The sequence below is a fragment of the Polypterus senegalus genome, chromosome 9, assembly GCF_016835505.1.
Source record: "Polypterus senegalus isolate Bchr_013 chromosome 9, ASM1683550v1, whole genome shotgun sequence".
Classification (NCBI taxonomy): Eukaryota; Metazoa; Chordata; class Cladistia; order Polypteriformes; family Polypteridae; genus Polypterus; species Polypterus senegalus.
Window position 1 is genome coordinate 39,880,094 of NC_053162.1, and position 19,848 is coordinate 39,899,941.

Genomic DNA, 19,848 nt, shown 5'->3' on the forward strand with positions numbered 1-19,848 from the left:
TAAGTGGCACAAAGAATACGCTACTGCCTCACAGCTGGATTAGAACATTCAAACAGTTTTGATCAGATTCAGTCCAGTAAACACACCAATCCCATCCACCTACATTCTCCAAAATAACACCAAGTCAAGGTTCAAAGGTTCCTTAAATCCTCCTCTCTACTAAAGTGCCCAGGAACACTTTCCCTGTGTGTATGTGTGAAGAAAAATCTTCTTACAGATGCACGAAATTTACCTTTATTGAGTATCCACCTGTGGCCTTCTTCAGGAATTAATTTTGAAATAACAGCCATGATTAGCTCTACTCATTCCTTTCAGTTAAATTAGCACTAAAATGATTGGTTTGCTGTGGACGTCTGTCACTGAGCTGCATCTCAAACAGGTTAGGAAGAACAGAAACTCAACTCGGACAGCAACCATCCTCTTTTCTCCAAATTTCAGCGGTTACCATCAGGCTGCGGTTTTTGCTGCATATTTAAGAGTTCTTTTATTCCCAGAGCTACAAGCATTTTGAATCCTGATAGTTGTAGGGATACAGCTAAACCCGGCACAATAGAAATTTGACAGACAAGAGGAGGCCATTCAGCCCATCAGGCTTGTTTGTTTAGTTATTTGCTAAGCTGTCCCAATATCTCATCCAGAAACTTCTTAAAGGTTGTCAAGGTTTCTTCTTCAACTCCATGCTTTGGTAGTTTATTCCAGATTCCCGCAAGTTTTTGAATAAAAAAGTTCCTCCTGGCCTCAGTCCTACATACACTTCCACTTAATTTCCATTGATGTTGTCGAGTAACTGATTCACCATTAAGCTGAAAGAATTCTGCTGGATCTCCATTATTGTTGCCTTTGAGGATTTTAAGACCTGGATTAGGTCTCCATGCAGTCTCCTCTGCTCGAGACTAAACAGGCTTCATTTTCAGAGTCTGTCACAGTAGGACATGTTCTCAAGTCCAAGGATGCACTTGGTTGTTCTCCCCTGCACAGCTACAAGTGCTGCTATGTCTTGTCTCTCTTGTGACCAAAACTGCAAACAATACTCTAGATGTGGTCTCGCTATTTCACTATTGCATTACATACTGTATGTAGTTTGAACATAATGTTGCTTGATTTATATTAGACAGTTTTTACAATATAACAACATTTTATGTAACTTTTTTCATAACTCCCACGCCTTGCTTACATGATGAAAATGATTTTTAAACATAAACCTCTAAATCATTTCCTGGACGGTGTCTATCCATTTCATATTTATAATTGACATTCCTTTTGCCTACATGTAGCACCTTGAATTATGATTATTGTTAAAAGTAATTACTGGTAAAAACATTGTGTGCTTCTATTAATGATACCACTAACTAAGATGCTTTGTCTTAAGTTATAATGGCTTATTTTTTTCTATTATTTTGCTGCAAACAAATGTCCCTTTTTGATAATAAAGTATATTTAACCTAACGTAAAGTATTGGGAAAAATTAAGCTACTCAATAGTTGCTGCAGTGGGATGAAAATAAATTGAGGGTGAATTGGTGAGGTTCCAGCACAACTCTAAGACCCGCTGAGGACAAACACTTTCTTCTCGAGATCTAAACTGAGTGAAGACACAGTCACCGGTAGAGGCGTTTTGTAAATATGTGTAAACCCTTTTTGGTCAACACCTCTTACCATATTGCGGTGCCTTACAAAGGCCAATGAGATTTAGGAGTGTAGTCCACACGAGCCAATGATGAGGAAACCCCTACTCGGAAATAGCCAATAAGTAGTAGGAACATGACCGATAGTGACCAATGAAAATGGGGATCTGGTCGTTTCCAGGGGGACGAGATGCGGCTTGGGATGTTGAGTCCAGGAAGTGGGCGTTGAAAGGTGCAGCTAGAGGTGCCGCACACAATTGCAGATTTGAGATGTCGCCTACATTCGTGTGGAAAAGTAGAAGAATGACACGCACCGTGTGGAAGGTGTAATGACGAGTGCGCAAAGAAAGTATTAAAAGAAGAGAAAAGTACACCGTGACACGTCAGCGCTGTTCGGACTCGGTTCATGTGAATGACAGCTTGGATAATAAAGAATGCCGAAAACGCGTAGTGCTGAGGACAAAAAGTAAACGGCTGCTGCAACTTTATGTCAATGCATTTAAAATATCATCTGCATATTTGAATTTTACTGGAATGCATTTCAAGAGACAAGGCAAGACGGTGCTAAAATGGTGGCTGACTTTGTGCTCAAATAATAAATGGGAGTAATGATTTACTCGCCTGCGATGTGGTTTTAATTACGCGACTGTGAGTTGTTGGCCGCCGGCCCCGTACGGCCGCAGTTGGGCGCGCCATTTGGAAAGGCAGTGCTTTACTTTTATTTTCCATTACTGTAAACGTACATTAACATGAAATGACCAACATGGGGAAATGCAAGCCGCCCAAGCCCACGCCGATTGGGTCCAAAATTGTTCTTTTGCAACAAACCAAGTGAGACGGACAGAAAACGGGAAAGGGAGCTACGGAGAGAGACGGGCCCAACTAAATGTGCCACTGTCCGCTGCTCCTGAGATGTCGCTGGCCAGGATACGCTTTGACCCCAGGCTTTCTCGCTGTGCTCGCTGAAAGGTAAGGCGGGCGCGCTCATAAAGGGTCACCTGTGTTAAGTGGCCTGTTATTAATAATACAAAAAAGATTAAAGGAATGTTCCTGCGTCTGACAGCTCAGCACGTTGAACGCCAAGGACAGTTCAGTTTATTGTCCGTCTTGTCTATAATGGTTCATCCCTGTTTGCCTCTGCTGTTAACAGATTATCTTGTAAATAATATACAGTACACATCAATCTGCTGTGTCTGCTTTTCCAGTGCAAAGTTAAGAGCATTACGTACTTTAAAACGCATGGGAAAACCTCTTCAGTTTGTCAAGTTTATTTGACTGTTGGTCCAATCCGTCATCATTGTGAATAAAACATACATAAGAAATGTGCCACACGAGTGGACACCATTCAGTTGTTCGTGAATCTTGCTTGTTTAGCTAATTGCTAAACTGTCCCAGTATCTAATCCTGATACTTAAAGGCTGTCAAGGTTTTGGCTTCAGCTACATGCAGTATCTCAGTACCTTGTTCCAGATTCCCATAACTCTTTGTGCTTCCTGGGTTCAATCCTAAATTCCCTTAACCCTAATTTCCATTGGTGTCCTCGAGTGCGTGATTCACCGTTTTGTTGAAAGAATTCTGCTGGACCTCCATTATCAATGCCTCTAACAATTTTGAAGACCTGTATTGGGACCCCACGCTGTCTCCTTTGTTTGACACTAAATCGGTGTAATTCTCGGAGCCTGTCAGAGTAGGACCTGTCCTTAAGTCCGGGGATGCGCTTGGTTGGTGTCTGCGCAGCTTCAAGTGCTGCTATGTCTGTTCAGTTGGGAGGTGACTAGAAATGCACACCATACTCCAGATGCGGTTTCTCTAGTGCATTATATGGTTCAAGTACAACATCCCTTGACTTGTATATGTTTTTACGATATAATCAAATTTTATTTGCATTTTTAACCACGTCCGCTTGTTGCTTAGATGTAGGAAATGTTTTGCCAACATAAACCCCCAAATTCTTTTCAGAGGTTACTTTATGTAGGACAGTGTCTTCCTTCTTTTTTTTAATATTGGCATTATATTTTCCTATGTGTCTGTACTTTGTACTTTTCTGCTTTGAAACTACATTTTCCAAATGTTTCTCCAGTTTCCTGAATTTTTTTATGGAATTCTTTTTCCTGCCTTCTCAGTGTCTGCCATTGCTCCAATATGACAGTATGTTATTAGTGTTGCTACTTCATAATCAGTTTGTTCCATATTTCCACACTTTGAAGAATTACTTTCAGGTTTCAGTTTTAATTCACCTTAATCTGCTGAATCTTAGCTTAATCAATACCTTTGAGAATTTTCATCTTTCTTCACTTGCCAGAGTATAACATTCCCTTCAGGTATGGATGAAGTTTAAGGGGTTGCTGTGGACCCCACCAATGGATGAACTATGTCTCTCTATTATGTAAAAAAAAAAAAAAAATTTGGACAAGACCTTCTCAGAAAGACACTTTCACGTCCCGCAAGACTAGACTTTGTGCCAAGAGATTTGACCATGCTCGGGGCTGGAAAAGTAGAACATCGTAAAGAATTCAAAAATGTTGGAGCGATACACATGCAGAGCAGGTTAGAGATAATGGAAATAGGAAAATTCAAAAGTCTTTAAAAATGATAGTTAAGATCGCATTAAAGCTACCAAATGGAAAATATTACCTGGTGAAATAACGCAACAGTGAAAAGAGATCAAATAGTGTTTGATGATGTCTGGGGGAGAAGACAGACTAGGCAGTGAGACCAAAGGACAGTTGTTGTGCAGGCTTTTAATCGTTTGAAGAGCATGCGGCTGATCGAGCAAAGAGGAGGTAAAAAAACAACTGTATAGTAAACCCTCGTTTATCGCGGTTAATCCGTTCCAGACTCTACTGCGATAAATGAATTTCAGCGAAGTAGGTTTCTGTATTTATAAATCTAATATTTTTGCGGTTAGAGCATAAAAAACCTGTTTACGACCTTCTAAATACGTTTTTTAACATTATTAGAGCCTCTAGACATGAAATAACACCCTTTAGTCAAAAGTTTAAACTGTGCTCCATGACAAGACAGAGATGACAGTTCCGTCTCACAATTAAATGAAATGCAAACATATCTTCCTTTTCAAAGGAGTGCACATAGCAGAGAATGTCAGAGAGAGACAGAGAGCGAAAAGCAAACAATCAAAAATCAATAGGGCTGTTTGGGCTTTTACGTATGAAAAGCACTGCGATAAAGCGGCAGCAAGGAAGGGAGCAATGTGAAGGTAGTCTTTCAGCATTTTTTAGAGGAGCGTCCGTATCCTCTAGGCCAGTGTGCAAACAGCCCCCCTGCTCACACCCCCTCCAGAGAATGTCAGAGAGAGAGAAATGCAAACAATCAAAAATCAATATGTGCTGTTAGAGCTTTTAAGTGTGCGAAGAACCACGCAGGAAGCATATCGTATATCATTGAGGAGTTTTATTTAATACGTAATACGTGCTCTGATTGGGTAGCTTCTCAGCCATCCGCCAATAGCGTCCCTTGTATGAAATCAACTGGGAAAACCAACTGAGGAAGCATGTACCATAAATTAAAAGACCCGTTATCCGCAGAAATCTGTGAACCAGTGAAAAATCTGTGATATATATTTAGATATGCTTACATTTAAAATCCACGATGGAGTGAAGCCGCGAAAGTCGAAGTGCGATATAGTGAGGGATCATTGTATTTGTTTCCCATTGTATCACCACTTAAGAGGGGGTTTCTGAGGAGCAACCATGTCTCCTTGGGGTGTCTTCAGCCCCCCTCTTCACAACGGCACATAGCGCAGCAATGTGAGCTCTGGGCAAAGCCCCCTAGTTACTAAAATAATTAAATAAAGTGTAATATTTTCTCATTTTTTAAGTTCTCAGCAAATGTGCCATCTGGTGATCCAGTGGTAGTGCTGCTGTTTCATAGTAAGGAGTGTTGGGATCACACCCCTGGTGGTCCCAGTGTGCACTTTGCCTGTGAGCCCCCATGGGTGTGCTCAGGTTTCTTCCCACTGTTCAGAGATATGCAGGTTAAGAGAACTGATTATGTTAATTTGGTTCTGTGTGTGTTCACCCTGCAATGGGTCTGTCCAGGGGTTTTACTGCCAGCACCTGTTGCTTACTGGGGTAGGCCCCAGCTGCTCCCTGCCATGCATAAGCGGGGTTGATGGATCAACTAATACTAAAATCTGTCCTGCCCTAAACACCTCTCACTTGCACAATGCTTATCCTTAAAAGAGCCAGAGAAATATTCTGTACAATTTGTATTTACAGATTAGTTTACAGTTTCAGATTTTGTTAAAGGTCACTTCAGTTTGCATATTTAATTGTACAGTAGACCCCTTTGAGATTGCGGTTCATGTTTTGCGGACTCGGTCGTTCACAGATTTTTTCCTTAGAACCTAACTATTAATTGTTAGCGGAAAGTGCAAATATCCTCCGCAATTTTTATGGAATTGTTTCATGGCAATACAGTGCTGTAGAGAGAACAGGAAGCAACTGCTGATGGAAACGCGGTTTGGGATGGTGAAAGTAGCCAATCTGAGAGCGTTATTCATTTCTCCTTGCTGCTGATTGACTGCTGCCCTGTGACACATCTCCAGCTAGGTGTCCTTGTGTTTTCCATTTTGTTATTGTTTTGTTATTCTTAAACACACAAAATGTTGCCGAAACACCTTGCACCTTCTAAGGCTTCTGGCACTGAGCCCAAGCGCCAGAAGACGTTTAAAACACTCCAGGAGAAGGTTGAACTACTGGATTTGCTACAGGAACTAAAAAGTTATGCTGCAGTAGCACGTCACTCATACATTAATGAAAGCACCGTACGCTACATAAAGAAGAACGAGGCAGCGATCTGGAGTACAGTATCTGTAAGTTTCTGTGATATTGCCAAAAAGGTTACGATCGTAAGGAATAAAAATATCGTCAGGATGGAATCTGCCTTGGCATTTTGGATCACTCACTGCAGGAAGAAAAACATCCCCTTGGACAGTAACATCATCCGTGAGAGAGCACGGAAATTGTACCAGCCGTTTGCTACAGGAGACAATGTAGGAGATACCAAAGAACTGCAACCAGGACCATCAACAGCACTGGAACCTGAAGATTTTCAAGCCAGTAAGGGACGGTTTGATCGTTTTCAGAAGCAATTTAATATTAAAAGCATCTCCCTACATGGAGAGGCAGTGTCTGCTGACAAAGAAGCTGCAGAGAAGTACCCCGAGACATTTAGGTAAATCATAGAGGAGAAGGGATACAAGCCCGAACAAGGTTTTTAACATGGATGAGACTGGCTTGTTCTGGAAGAAGATGCCATCCAGAACTTACATCATGAAGGACGAAGCCAAAGCTCCAGGGTTTAAGGCACAGAAGGACAGAGTGACACGTATTATGTGTGGCAATGCTGCTAGTTGCATGATGAAACCTAGCCTCACCTACAAATCAGCAAACCCTAGGGCCCTTAAAAACAAAAATAAAAACATGGTGCCTGTCTTCTGGATGCACAACCCTAAAGCATGGATTCCTAAAATCCTTGCTTCAAACTGGTTTCACCAGTGCTTCATCCCTCAAGCCAAAGAATACCTCCATGATTTAGGCATGGACTTCAAGGTGTTGCTTATTATGGATAATGCTGGCGGCCACCCTTTGGATTTGTGTTACGAGGGAGTTCAGACTCAGTTCCTCCCTGCCAACACCACCTCCCTCATCCAACCTATGGATCAAGGCATAATCCGTGCCTTCAAGGTTTTTTATACCCGGATTTCTATCCGATACCTTGTGGATGCAATGGACGCGGATGAGAATTTTGCATTGAAGGGTTACTGGCATAACTTTACAATCGCGGTGTGCCTGTAAGTCATCCAAGCTGCTGTTAAGGAGATGAAAAAGGAAACCTTCAACGCCTGCTGGAAGAAGCTGTGGCCAGAGTGTGTCCATGACAACAAGGGCTTATCACCCGAAAAAATTCAGCACGATGCTGTCAACAAGGCCATGGAACTGGCAAAGAAACTGGGTGGCGAAGGTTTTGACGACATCACTCAAGATGATGCACTGTGAACAACCTTATCAATGCCCACTCTGAACCCCTGACAGACGAGGATTTGTTGGAGTTAACACAGTATGCCAGTGAAGAGGAGGTGGAAGAGACCGATCCAGTGCAAGAGGAGGAGGAGCAGGGAACGTCTGTCCCAGGTTATTTGGACATCGAAGGAGTTACAAGGGATGATTGAAGCATGGGATCCCTATATGGTCCTGGTTCTCACAGTTAATAATGGCATTGATGCTGCCATTCAGACATATAAAACGCTCCTCGCCATCATGAAGAAACAATTACATCACAATGTTCCTTGTGGCTCTGAGGCTAAGGATCTTCGCTGGTATCCTGAAGGTTGCCAGTTCGAATCCCCGTCACTGCCAAAAGAGATCCTACTCTGCTGGGCCCTTGAGCAAGGCCCATAACCTACAATTGCTCCGGGGCGCTGTACAATGGCTGACCCTGCGCTCTGACCCCAAGGGGTATGCGAAAACTAACAAATTCCTAACACAGGAAATTGTATAAGGTGAAATAAAGAACAAAAAAAAAACCTATAAAGAAAAACCAGCACGAAACCCCACCAGAAGAAGACCCGTCCAAAGATATGACTCCTCCTGAAGAAGAGGCGCCACCTGAGGAGTTTTAAATCCTCTGCATTGTACTGCACAGCTACTTCATCATTCATCATTGGTGAGTACCCGTACATTTTACTGTATTTTAATTAAATGAAATTATTACGTATTTACTGTGCTTATAACAAAGAAAACAAAAGCGCATGCCAAAGAAAACGTGCTTGCATGAATTACAGTGCATATAGCGGTAACATCGGTATTTTACATTCTAGCACCGCGGGAGACATAGTAGTACAGTACTGTACAGTATACGGGTTTACCTTTACGTTCTGTTTTTAGGTAATGTATTAAGCTGAGTTTGCAACAAAATTAAAGTACTTTGGGGGCATGCTGTATTTAGGGTTTAAACTATAAAAATAGGTATTTAAAAGGCATTTTTTACCACATCCAAAAGTTGTGCTTGTGTACAATTCGCAGGTGTTCTAGGAACGTAATTCCTGCGAATTTTGGGGGTTTTCTGTATATACATTTTTTTCTTCTCTCTCTTTTTCATGCATGATAGGCACTTCAGCTGGTAAAATAGATCCTCGGTAGTCAGCACACTCAATTTATTGTTAATATGCCTGTCCCCGGCTATTATGCCTGCCTGTCCAAAGAACAACATGATGGTCTGTGCAAAACTCCATCACGCGTCACACATGCTGCTGTGACAAACAAAAATGTGGCGTATGTCTTTTTGATGAAGCAAACAAAATAACAGATAATGGTCCAGCTTTCTAATCGGTTAGAAACAATTACGTGTGTGCGCATGCGTCAGTCTGTGTCTCTCTCTCTCTTGCTGCACAGGGAGAGACTGAACATGTGCGGAAATCATCGGCGTGCACAAACCGAAAGGGAAACTGGCTTGTTCATATACCTAGTGTGTGGTTGTGAACAAATGCAAAAGTTTGGCAAACTTTTTGGTCATAACCCGATTTGTACATGTCCAGAGACGTTCGTGAACTGAGGTTCCACTGTATTAGGTTCGTAATAAGTAAAATTATAACATAATTTGATGTTTAATAGGCTTTTTCTTAACACCTCCCATTAACCGACATTTTTTCTTATCCGACATTCTGCCGGCCCGTTTATGTCGGATAAGCGAGACTCTACTGTACCACTATATTTTGATTGATTAAAAAATGTATACATGGAAGCCACACAAGTAAAAATTTCGGTGTTCTCTATATACATAACCGCACCACAAGTTCTGCTGTGAGCAAGATGTAGTCAAGCAGCATATTGACAGAAGACCATTCAGACTGTAAATATTTTACTTTTTGCATGATGGTGATGACCTTAAGTTTGAAGGAAATGATAACCAGTCGGTTAGTGATTAACTGCTACTTTGCCATTTGGTGCTTTGAGAAACAAAAACCTGAACATTTTTAGGAGGCACATATTGTTAAGCATGTTAAATTATTGCCAATGAATGACAGATTAAGATGTAGAAAATATTTTTTTAGAATGTATTATTTTCTTTATAGTTTATGGGCACTCTTTTGGGCTTTTCATTATGTTTTACACCAGTTTGGTCAAACTTTTGTATGATACTAATGTTATACCCCAGAAGTGTGTGTGCAGTGTATGCTTTGCTCTTTGCTGTGCTGCTTGCTGAGCAGAGCCATTGTGTCAGCACCACACTAGCTATCACCATTCATGTAACAGCTGAGCTGGTGCCGGGTAGTCTGTCCTGAATCCTTCCATGATAGCCACTTTTGGGATGCAGCACAGGTTTACAACTGTAGTTGAATTGCTAGCGTGGCGTTTACCAGAGTCAGAGCCGTAGAGTACTGCTTGTCACTTTGAGCTGATGAATTTTATCAGCATCACAAAGTGTTGTTACAGGGGAGAATAAAAAAAATATATATTTTGCAAAATGAGATAAAATGACATAAATGTTCTTGTCTATAAGATACCAACAATAAAGTCGAACAGGTATGGACATTTAAACACAGGGTAGTAAAATTCAGAGTCTAACCAAGAAATAATTTTTAAGCATAAATCAGACACTTTTTAATTCTCTTGTGGTTGGCAAAAGTAAAAGAAAATAGCCTGCATGAAAAGTTAAATAAGTTCATGAAAATAGTTGTGTGTATTTTGCTGAAATGTTGCTAAATCCTGTTATTATGTGTTAATAATGTGTTAATACTCGCAGCTCCAGAGTCCTGGCTTCAGATCTCAGCTTGAGCACTACCTCTGTGGAGTAGGAATGTTCTCCTTGTGTCTTTCTAGGTTTTCTCCCCATACTCGTGCTCAGTTTTCCTTGAATTTCAAAAAGACATACGTGTTATGTTTATTTTAAGTCTAAAATGGCTGAGCATGAGTTAATAGAGGTGTCCTATGACAAAGTTTTTGTCCCATCCATGGTTGGTTCTCATGCTATTCTCAGTTCTGTCAGGACACTCACTCACTTGCCATGACCCAGAGCTGGACAAGAAAGGTCAAGCAAATATGGATGCATTCAAGATGGGTAATTTGTGAAAAGTGCTGTGTTAAAGAAATGTTAAGTGCTGTGAGCTTGTAAGTCTTATTAAAAGAATGTTTCTCCACAGTTTGTAGCATTTTTCAGAAGCTTACATTGTACTGTATTAGATAATGACAGAGTCTACCAAGCCTCTGTTTTAGGGGTAGTTGGTATTTGTGGTACAGACTAGAGAGTTTTTGTCTCAGAAGAGCAGAGGCTTTTATTACCCCAAATGCCTTAATGGGAGTCTTGAGTCTATTCCTTTGGTTTATGGAACATACCACTCATTGAGGAGTGTTCTGCTCTTTGTACCTGTGTGCTGTATCTTTATCTCTCTACTGTTCTATTATAATGAGTCACTCAGTTATAAATGCATAGATAGATTATATTTTATTTGTAAGGAGAAATAAAATTGAATAAGAGAGTGTTTGAAAATCCTTGAAAATCATTACAGTGGTCAGCGTCTTTCTGAAGTCCAGAGAGATGGTGAAGTCTCACTAATACTGAGTTCTTAGATAGCAGCCAAAGAACAAAAGAAAAAACATTTTATTAAACAAGGAATTCAATTAACAGTGGCATTGATATTATTCCAAAGTCCTCTAAGCGCAGAATCAGGCCCCTGTGCTTTAACTAAGTTAGTCAGCTTGACCTTTCATTGTTCCTCTGCATTTTAGATATCCATGTCTGGCTTGGACTGCATTTCACAAAATATTTTATGAATGATAGAGATAACTGGAAAAAGATGATTTATGAAGATGACTCTTACACTCAGTGACTTAAAATCACATTGGCATATAATAAAGCTGCTGTCATATTTTTTTGTTTGACTTCCTAAGTTTTTTATTAAATAAATAATTAAACCAGATTTAAAACGGTATCTTAGTCTCATCAGACTTTTTTGGATGGGATGAGTCTGCAGCTTTCAATACATAAACAGGCTCTTCTAATAGTCCATAAAATCTTCAGAGAACTGAGTGCGATTGGCTATGGGAGGTACATTTTATGTGGTAAAGTTGGCCGTGTGACATCAGGTAATCAATTTGTATTTATTTTATGCAGCAGCCATCACTAAACATACCTTCACAAGGCACAGTACCAGATGAACAGATATAATAAAAAGGCACAGGATGGAATAAAAGAGCTTTCAATATTCAATAAATTAAAAAGCAAAACACTTTGGAGAGAGGCAATAAACTGACCTTCTAATAAACTGACTTTCTGTTCCAGTAGAATCAGGATAGGAACAGTTGTTGAGAAAGGTCAAATAGGGAATAAAGTGCAGATGAGAATAGGTGAGCCTTTAAATCAGATTAAGAGAATATGAGCCACAAAGCCAGAGGAGCATTTGCCATATGTGGAGCAATCGGTCTTTGGAATAGCGAGAAGTCCTGTTATGTATAGGTTCTCAAGTGTCTAGCAGGCTGCTTGGAGATGAGCAATGATGACAAATAATTTGGATTGTTGGAATTGTAAAAGGGGTAACATTTTGAGGGTGAGACACTTGAATAAAACTGCAAAACAGCCGAGAGACTTGAGGGGCATCGTGTGCATTACTTTGTGTCTGTCTTAGACCTCTGGAGGAAACATCCATACTTCACACTGATTGGAATTGGTACAGAGTATATCTTTGTCAAAAGAGGAGAGGACAGCTTGGGCTCTAGCAAGTTCTGGAGGAGGAACAAAGCTGTCATGAATGCTGCAGAGAAAATTAAAGCATGATTTCAAAGTTTAGTAATCAGTCTTTATAAAGTGCCTTACATTGCACTTGCCTAATACATGAGCATTGTCAATAAGTGGATGCTTGAGGGCGCTGTTGCCCCGTGAAACCGCATTGTCAATAAGTGGATGCTTGAGGGCGCTGTTGCCCCGTGAAACTGAACAGACAGATGCTGACACAGGTTTATCGTTGGCTGAGGAACTGAACTACTACTTTGCCCGGTTTGAATTGTATCCACAAGAAACAGCCAGACCCCATCCAAATACCAGCAACAGCAACATCTTCATATTGGGGGAGCACGAGGTGAGACGCACGCTGCGGGCTGTCAACCCATGAAAGGCAGCTGGACCTGACGGCATCTCAGGATGCGTGCTGAAAGACTGTGCAGACCAACTGGCTGGGGTCTTCACTAGGATATTCAACCAGTCTCTGTCTCAGTCCACTGTGCCATCCTGCCTGAAATCCTCTGTCAAAGTGCCTGTGGCCAAGAAACAGACCATCACCAGTCTTAATGACTATAGGCCAGTTGCACTGACCCCTGTGGTTATGAAGTGCTTCGAGAAGCTCATCAGGAACCACATCATGTCATTAATGCCTCCCATGCTTGATCCTCACCAGTTTGCCTACAGAGCAACCAGGTCTACAGAGGACGCCGTGGCCACTGTTCTCCATGCTGTTCTGTCCCATCTGGAGCAGCAGAGGAGCTACGCACAGCTGCTCTTCATAGACTTCAGCTCTGCCTTTAATACCATCTTACCCCACAGACTGGTGACCAAATTGTCAGACATAGGACTTCTACACTCCACCTGCCTTTGGATCAAGGACTTCCTGAGTGATCACACTCAGAGGGCTAGAGTGGGCCCCTACTTCTCCACACCCATCAGCCTCAGCACTGGCTCCCCACAGGACTGTGTGCTCAGCCCCCTGCTCTATACCCTCTACACTCATGATTGCATTCCTGCCCACCACAGTAACACCATTGTTAAGTTCGCTGATGATGCCACGGTAATAGGGCTCATTTCTGGGGGGATGAGTCCACCTACAGGGATGAAGTGGAGCGGCTGACAACGTGGTGTAGGAATAACAACTTGCTCCTAAATACAGCCAAGACCAAGGAGCTCATCGTGGACTTCAGGAAGAAGGCAGACAACATCCAACCACTCATCATTGACCTGGGGAACACACACTGCTGAGGTAGTGAAGAAGGCCCAAAAGAGACTCTACTTCCTGAGGGTGCTCAGAAAGAACAACATCCTTGTGAAACTGCTGGTGTCCTTTTACTGCTGCACAGTAGAGAGCATCCTGGTCTACTGTCTCTGTGCGTGGTTCTGTAGCTGCACAGTAGCACAGAAGAAAGAGCTCCACAGGGTCATTAAGGTTGCCCAGCGGATAGTCGGCTGTCCTATCCTAGTCCTCACTAGAAGAACTACATAGTTCCTGTTGTCTCGGGAACATCAAGAAAATTCTTCAGGACCCCATCACACCCAGGACATGCATTGTTTGAACGCCTGCCTTCAGGCAGACGTTTCAGGTCCATAAAGACTAAGACAAATAGACTGAGAAACACTTTCTATCCTTCAGCCATAACCACGCTGAATGCTGCTAAGTGGTCAGTCAGACCGAGTGCACCTTCATTCTAAGTTAACATTAGATAAGGGACAAGTATAATATAATGAATGTATGTATGTATGAGTGGAAAACATTGTTCAGCTATTATGGACAATTTTGGATACTTATTTTATTCCCTTATTTTAGTTGTAACTCGAGTAATTGTGTTTTGTTTTTATTTTTATTTTTATTTTTTTTTCTGCACTTGAAAATTGTACCTAAAAATTTCATTGTACAATGTCTCACTGCTACAATGACAATAAAGATTTTGATTTGATTGATTGATTGATTAAAAGCACTAAGAAATAATTTAATTTTCTTCTCCAAAGTGCCCCAAAGCACCTCCACCACAATAAACAGGCAGTAACTATAATAATCACACAATAATTCAACACCACAATTCTCCTCCTCTCCTCCCAGCACCTCTGTCACACTCCCTCCCAACTCCGGCTCACTTTCTGCGTCTCCCATAGTCCTTTATATAGTTCTTGACCCGGAGGTGCTCCTGTCCTTCTGTCCATGTGATTCATTAGCACTTCCGGGTCAGATGGAGACTTGTATTTTCTTCAGCCCAGAAATACTTCTGTTCTTCCATTCCTGTGACTTGGGAGTACTTCCGGGCTATATGGGAAACAAAAATCCCTGCGTCTCCCTGCAGCATCACACGGCGGCACCCACGGCACCCAGCAGGGCTGTGAAGCTGAACTGCATCTCCCAGGGTGCCCTGCGGGAATCTGGGGCACCTCTAAGCTGCAGGGAGGTCTCCATCTTATCGTCCTGGATGTATCGGCCGGGTTTAGCTGCCATCCATCACAGCATATTAAATCTATTACTGTCCTTGGCTGTTTGTCGATATATAATCTGGTAGAATGCTGCAATTAGTTATTTATGTAGGATGACGTGCGAACTGTTAACACCAGCAATATTTCAAAAGAGGCCTATTTACCGTAAGCTCTGGGTTCTGATAACTGGTGCACATAGGCCTAGATTTTTTAAAAACCTTCTTCCTCAACATATCTGCTTTTAGTCACCTGCCATTGCATCCTAACATCCAGTGATGGTTTCAAAATGATGATCTTTGCACAATGATTCCAATCAAGTAGACATTTAAATGGATTCTCATCCTTAAAGTATGCTAGTTTTCTAGGAAATCTGTTGTATTGTTTCATTTCATGAAATTTTTAAAAATGATGATATTTTAATAGAAATCGTCAAGACCACCACTTCATCACAGAGGTAATCGCACAGCATGATTGGCAACTCCAAATTCGAACTAAGATTGTGTTTGGGGGTTGTGGAAGGACTCTGACAGAGCAAGAATGGGCCACCAGGCATGGGAATCAGACCCAGGACCCAGAATCTGTGAGACAGTAGTGCCAGCCCAGTCAAGCACATTTACAGACTGTTCAGTTTATTATCAGTATATTAACCAACATGGCTTTGGATTTATGTTGCTGAAGGATTAAAAGCTGCAGCGTCAGATTTTCACAATTTAGCCACTGCATGATTTGATGTATTATTGGCCAGCTTTTAGTCATACTGACATAAAAAAAATACTGTTATAGAAAAAGGATGATTGTAAAGTTTTGGTTTTTGAGTATTCATTTCTTTTAAATTGCTATGGTTTTTAACATTGTTGTCACTGTGGCGAAAAGAGCATGCTCATCATTACACACCATATATTTAGCAAATTATACATAATTTTTTGTGTTATGTCATTCAGAAAAAATAACTTTTAAAAAATTAATGCATAATTTCATGTTTAAACTTAAAAACTACAAATCAATTTAAAATGTATTCATTTTAGAACATTTATTCCACACAAAAAATGTTTCCTGCCCTCAAGTGGCTATTCTATAGCTTTTTTAGGTGAAGCCACAAGAGTTTTAACTTATTTTTAAAACTTTTATGTATGCTTTCTTTATCAGCACTCCCACACTCCACACTCCAATATGAGGCCACTTCACCATATTTGTCTTCTAAATTATCTATCTATCTATCTATCTATCTATCTATCTATCTATCTATCTATCTATCTATCTATCTATCTATCTATCTATCTATCTATCTATCTATCTATCTAATCCTGTTCTGTCTAGTCATACAGCGTTATGTAGTACATTTTTTATAGAATTTGGCACCAATTTATAAGTTAAATTCAGATAAAGTGACTTTTTATATTTAGAAATGTGCATATATCCATATCCATATGCTATTATTCATGCATTTACATTGTGGCACTTTGGATATTTGATAGATGTATGATAACTGTGGAGTGCCATTTTAATGTCTGTCTATTGCTTTTATCTTTGCCATTGCAACATGTCTGTTGAAGTAGGCCATTTCTTTGTTTGATGATGCTGTTGAATTTGCACTTGACCGTTGGAATGGCCAGTCCTGCTTTGCCTTAGTCTAATGCAGAAGTCAGAATGTGATGTTGCACAGGCTCCTACATACTGACAGTGCATTGCTGCTTTACAACGTCACATCCTTGAAAACCTAAAGCTCCAGACAGTGCTTGTTTGCTCCGTACATTTTGTTTTCTTGCAGCGCACATTATGTTAATAATGCTATGTGAAATAAAGACTAAATGGGTAATTTTATACAACTACAGCAAATATGAGAAAATCCACATAAGTAAATAATTATGTCCACTTTAGTTTCTTCTATTATTGCAAATTTTTGGCAGTAAGTGTTTTCAGGTCTTCAACCAAAATGTAACATTAGATAAAGGGCACCTGAGTGATCATGTAACACTGTGGGTGTTTTTTTTCTTTTTTTGCTTATGTTGTTTATTAAAAGAGGAACATTATTCATCACCAACTGGCACTGCGTGAAAACATACTTGTCCTCTTACAGTGTGGTTGTGCCACCTTTAGCTACAATAACTGCAACCAAACACTTCCTATAATTTAATATTCAGGCTTTCACAATGTTATGAAGGCATTTTAGTGCACATTTCCTTGCAGAGCAACATTCATTCAAATATGAACTGCTTGTTTCAGGTCTCACAGAATAACACGTGTTGCACTTATGTTTCTGATGTGTTGGATTTTTTTTTTTTTGATCATTGTCTTGCTGCGTGATAGAACTATGATTCATTTTCAGTTTGTAGACAGATCACCAGATATCTTTTTTCTTTTTTTAGTTTTTTCAGGTGAACTCGTTCTTCCTTTAATTATGGCAGTTCACTGAGATTCTCAAGCTACAGAACATCCATCCATCCATCCATTATCCAACCCGCTATATCCTAACTACAGGGTCACGGGGGTCTGCTGGAGCCAATCCCAGCCAACACAGGGCGCAAGGCAGGAAACAAACCCTGGGCAGGGCGCCAGCCCACCGCAGATGAAACATCCACAAAATCACATTGCCACCAACTCGTTTAATTGTTGGGATGATATGATCTTCTTATCTTCTTGCATAATACACTACCGTGGCTGTCCATTTGTCTGTCCAGGATTTTAAATCACCTGTAGTTCGCAAACCGTTTGAACTTCTGACCTGAAATTTGGTACACATATATTATGTGACATCTACTATCAGCTTTCGGGGTGATGATTGACCTCCAAGGTTATTCCTGTTTTTATTTTGATTTTTTTTTATTGTAGGATCAACTGTCAGTAGCAGCCAGCAGGGCGGATGTGCACGTACGGGTACGGGTGCTGTTCTCATCCCTACCACCTTTGCAATCACTTCCCCTACCACTTCATATCTTAAATCATTCTTAAGTTTTCAATCTGCCTCAAGTGCCAGCTTAAATGAAAAATTAAGGAAAATGTACTAAGTAATTGCAACACAAACACTGACTTAATCAGTTTTAAAACGAAAAGATGCAGATGAAAGAAGAGTAGAAGCTGGCTGCTAGGGTGAAGAAAAGAAGAGCTGCTCAGGAAGCAGCAAATGGATCAACCTCTAAATAAACGAATGCTAAATGTTTAGAGAAAGACGATGAAAACTTTGAATGCTCTAGGTAAGTGTTTTCACTGCACGGCGCCGTTACTGGTTGTATAATATTTGGTATAATTCATGCCAAACATAATGGAAAACTTTGCCATCCAGAATGTTCCACCTTTATCCCCACTGTCCATGGAACATTCTAAAAAATTAACAACAGTAGCAATATTACAGGGTGTTTGCTTTTAGTGAATAAGGTGAAAAAGTGTTTGCAGTCACCTTCTCTCCTGAATATCAAATTTTTTGGCCTGTGAACAAACACCTGTCCAGAGACATTTGTCACAGGTTCAGTTAGTCCTTAGAAGTGACAGTGCACTAGGCTCTTGATGTTGATTTGTCTAAGTGGACTTAAGGTTGTGTCAATATACCATAGATCATAAAAGTGTCAGAGAACACAACTGAAAAAAAAAACAGAAAATCTCATTATATGCAGATGACATGGTACTGTATATATCGGACCCAGAAAATTCTGTGCCTGCAGTCTTAGCAGCACTCACAGAATTTCAAAAGCTCTCTGGTCTCAGAATTAATCTGAATAAAAGTGTACTCTTTCCGGTGAATTCGCAAGCATATAATATTAGATTAGACACCCTTCCTTTTATCATTGCAGAACAGTTTAAATACCTCGGGGTAAACATCACAAGTAAACATAAAGCTCTTTATCAAAAAATTTCGTCGTCTGTATGGAAAAAATTAAACAAGACTTGCATAGATGGTCAACCCTTCATCTCACACTAGCTGGAAGAATTAACACTGTTAAGATGAATATTCTTCCTAAGCTCCTTTTTTATTTCAAAACATACCAATATACATTAATAAATCGTTCTTTAAGCAATTAGATTCAACAATAACCTCATTTATTTGGAATTCTAAACATCCACGCATCAAAAGAGCGACCCTACAAAGACAAAAGGCAGAAGGTGGCATGGCTCTACCTAACTTCCAGTTTTATTACTGGGCAGCAAATATACAGTCGATAAGAACCTGGACACAAATAGAAGAACATACACAGGCATGGACCGCAATAGAAGTAAAATCCTGCAGTACTTCTTTGTATTCCTTGCTTTGTGCTCCAATAAACACACGTTATCGGCAATACACTAATAACCCAATTGTGCTCCACTCACTTAGAATCTGGAACCAATGTAGAAAGCATTTTAAGACGGAGAAGCTTCTTTCTGTGGCACCCTGCAAAAGAACCACCTCTTTCAACCCTCACAAACATATGCAGTTTTTAATATCTGGAAAAATTTGGAATTAACTTGCTTAGAGACCTTTATATAGACAACGCCTTTGCATCCTATGAACAATTACGTTCCAAATTTAACATTCCAGCTACAAATTTCTTTCACTATCTTCAAATCAGGAACTTTGTTAAACAGAACCTTCCAGATTTTCCTCATCTTGCACCCTCATCCACGCTGGAAAAATTATTGCTCAATTTCAAGGAGTTAGACTCCATCTCTACAATATATAAAATCCTTTTACAATCCCTTCCTTTCAAAGATCCAAGAGGACACTGGGAAAATGACCTCTCAATTAATATATCAGAAAAGGAGTGGAAAGTAGCAATGCAGAGAATTCACTCAAGCTCCATATGCAAAGCATACAATTATACAACTCAAAATTATATATCGAGCACATCTGTCTCGACTAAAACTCTCCAAAATGTTTCCAGGGCATGATCCAACCTGCGAACGCTGCAACCAAGCCCCAGCCTCACTAGGTCACATGTTCTGGGCCTGCTCCAAATTAACATTATTCTGGACAAAAATTTTAATTACCTCTCAGACAGTCTTGGACTCACAATCCCTCCTAACCCATTAACAGCTGTGTTTGGGGTTCTTCCAGAGGGTCTTAAAGTGGA

At 40.5% G+C, this 19,848-nt stretch overlaps 1 protein-coding gene across 1 annotated transcript in view; it reads left to right on the plus strand.

Annotated features, from left to right (window-relative positions):
* Window positions 1-1,818: 1,818 nt before the first annotated feature.
* The window catches only part of zdhhc1 (zinc finger DHHC-type containing 1), an 86,610-nt gene continuing 68,580 nt past the window's right edge, over window positions 1,819-19,848 (plus strand). The window contains exon 1 of the mRNA XM_039762951.1: window positions 1,819-2,593. The gene's annotated coding sequence lies outside the window, so the exon portion shown is untranslated. The remainder of the gene's footprint in view (window positions 2,594-19,848) is intronic.